Below are 3,115 nucleotides of genomic sequence, written 5' to 3' on the forward strand. Positions count from 1 at the left end.
TAATAATAATAATAACAATCGTAATAGTAATAATAACAGTAATAATGATTTTAGAATGTGAAGATTCTAAAGGCGGTCTTTGTTAGTGACCTAATTTGTAACAGCCCAGTGGCGCAAACTCAAGCAAAAAAAACACCAGGGGAATAATAATTCTGTTTTTCATATCTCTCCTCGAAGTTAGACAAATCAAAATAGGCATACCAAAGAACAACTTACTCAGAAAACCTATTTAAAAAATGGGAGACTGAAAACACCAGCAGATAACAATGCGGGGTATTTTAGTGCATCCGAGGAGAGAAATGAAAGGAGGAAAAATGATCGATTACGCGTTTCACATCCGGCATGTCTTGAAGATTTGTCCATCTCTTGGGTTTAAACTACGACAATAAGAAGCGCTATAATCAGCAGAAAGGTGTGTTAACCCTTTCCGAACACCCTGGGGTCATTTTGTACCCCCGGGGTTGTATTCTTCAAATTTTAGAATACTTATAGTACGAATATCTCTTTGAAACTTTCAGTATTTCCCAAAAAATCGTTTTGACAGACTGCTATGTAAAGCGTACGGATAGGATTAACGAATACATTTCCTCTTTGAAAGTGGTGGCACAGAGTTCCCCACGTCGTATGCATACGATAGTAAAACACGACGTACGGATCGGGTTAAGAACAGGGGCAATACCTTTTCGTTTAACTAAATATCACTTCAAGTTGTGTTGGACAATTAATAACTTTGTCTTACCCGGTCTGGGACTTGAACTCGAGGCCTTCACCACCAAATCCTTTAAAACGACGGGTTGCTTTTGGTCGATATGTGTATGCCTGTTTTGCGCCTCCGCGGTATCTGCCTCTCTCGTGTACGAAACTGTCCACAATATGGTCTGCACAAATCACGTTCAAAACACCAAACGCGACCAGAAAGTCAAAATTATTAAAATTTCTATTTTTTCGATGAATCTCCAGTGACGCTTTAAAACATTGTGTCTGTTTCTAGGCTGCTGTCCAAATACACAAACACCCCCACTTGTGACTAGTAAGAAAAAAGAACGATAAATCAAAAATAATTATGTGAGTAGACAGTGATATTCGCGGAAACTTTAAAAAAAATAAAATGGTCACTCACTTTGTTTTGTCACACTGTTAAAAAAACTAACTAACTAACAAGATAAAAGCAACAAAAAAGAAAAAAAGAAATAAGAAAAGATGAGATGAGAAAAAGACAGAAAAGTAAGAAAAAAAACAAACAACAACAACAAAAAAGAGAAATGTGCACAGTCAGTTGTTAGAGAGAAACAATTCCGAACTGGTCTCCAAAATAAACTTGGCCGAATCTCGTCTGTCCCCAGGCGACCTCTGATATAATTGGACTTTCCTCAGAATCTGACCGGGGAGCGGGCAGACACTTCTTCCAGAGACTGAGTACAGAAGACGGACACAGGGTTAAGAGGAGGGAGGGAGGGAGGGAGGGAATGAGTGAGGGAGGGAGGAGTGGGGTGAGAGTGTATTCTATTACCTCAAACGACTTGACGTCGCGTTGGAGACGAAAATGAGTGAGGAGGAAGGAAAAAAAAATGAACAAACCATTCGTAACTGATATATCAAAACAAAACTGTGAAAAATAAGAGGGTTGGGATCAGGGAGAGAGGTGGGATGGGAGTGAGTGGATTCTTTCTTTTATCTCAAAGACAACGCCGCTTTAGAGACGAAGGAAGGAGTATGAAAGCGGAATAAAAGAAGTACTGAGCAACTGAACTGAGATATTATCAAAAAAAGAAAAAGAAACCTGAATAATGAGACAGATGGTCGTGAGGGAAAGCTTAACAAGGAAGATGTGTGTGTGTGTGTGTGTGTGTGTGTGTGTGTGTGTGTGTGTGTGTGTGAGAGAGAGAGAGAGGAGAGAGAGAAAGAGAGAGAGAGAGAGAGAGAGAGAGAGAGAGAGCGAGACAGACAGAAATGTCGACAGAGAGAGGGTGAGAGACTGACAGGAAGACAGAAAGACAGAGAGAGACAGAGAGAGAGAAAGAGACATAAACAGAGAGAGCGAGAGAGACACAGAGAGAGAGAGAGAGAGACAGACAGACAGACAGACAGACAGACAGACAGACAGACAGACAGACAGACAGACAGACAGACAGACATACTGAAACATAGACACAGGGGGGAGAGAGGAAGAAATAGAAAACACGGCTGTGTCTGCCTGCCGAGGAGAGAGTAGAGCCAGCTAAGCTCTACACCACGGGTAATGGTGCCTCCCGCAATCAACAAAACAATGGTTTTCCAATTAGTGGCTATCTCCCTGCTCACCAATTAGCCACGTCGGACAGGCACAGTATTCTGTGGCGGGAGCGAGGTCAGGTTTCAGACTTTATAGCGTGCCCAGGAGAAAGTACAGATGGAGCTGGAACCCGCCTCGCCTGACATAACTACGTCATAGGCCTCGCAGAGATCGGGGAGAAAAATTAGCGCGCGTGGAGAGAAAACGATAATAAGACAGAGTGTTTGGTACGTATCAGGTACGTGCGCTGATAGAAACTATGGTGGCTGTGTGTTGTGCCTTTTCTCGCTTCATCACCCTCCTTCCTTCCCTCGCAACGCCACATCAACACCCCCTTCACCCTTCACCCTTCACCCTGCCCCTCTGACCCTCTTTTTTAACTCGTACCCATCCCACTCATTCTTCCTTAGCGCCTGTAAATATCATGTGGACACACATTGTTATCTCGGACACCTGTTCATCGTTCACTCTCCACTCCTCGACATACTCAAATATTATCCAGCATCTCCTCTACCTTCTTGTCCTTTTTCTAATCCTTCTCATCCTTCTCCTCCACCGCCATGTCATTCATTTCATCTTCTTCCTCCGCCTCTTCCTCCATTTCATCCCTCTTGCGATATTCAATCTTCCTTCACCTCCTCTTCCCCTCAGCCTCTACCACCTCCTTCTTTTCCTCCTCCTGGCAATACTCCACCCTCATCCTCATCTCCTCAGTCTCCGCCCGTCTTTTCCTCTTTCCCTCCTCCTCCTTCCTTCCCTCATTTATTCTTTCTTATTCCTCCCTCCTATCCTAACACTATTGTTAAAGGATCGTGTTACTTTGTTAGTGTTTGAGCGCGTGAT

At 43.3% G+C, this 3,115-nt stretch overlaps 1 protein-coding gene across 3 annotated transcripts in view; it reads right to left on the reverse strand.

Moving 5' to 3' along the window:
- The window catches only part of LOC101860246 (acetylcholinesterase-like), a 35,067-nt gene extending 32,742 nt beyond the window's left edge, over positions 1-2,325 (reverse strand). Inside the window, exons 1-2 of one of the 3 annotated variants that reach the window (XM_013080925.2) lie at positions 2,302-2,325; positions 740-1,027 (exon numbers count right to left, since the gene is read on the reverse strand). The gene's annotated coding sequence lies outside the window, so the exon portion shown is untranslated. 3 annotated transcript variants of the gene reach the window in all.
- Between the last annotated feature and the right edge of the window lie 790 nt (positions 2,326-3,115).

This window comes from Aplysia californica, unplaced genomic scaffold, assembly GCF_000002075.1.
Source record: "Aplysia californica isolate F4 #8 unplaced genomic scaffold, AplCal3.0 scaffold00106, whole genome shotgun sequence".
In the NCBI taxonomy this organism is placed as follows: Eukaryota; Metazoa; Mollusca; class Gastropoda; order Aplysiida; family Aplysiidae; genus Aplysia; species Aplysia californica.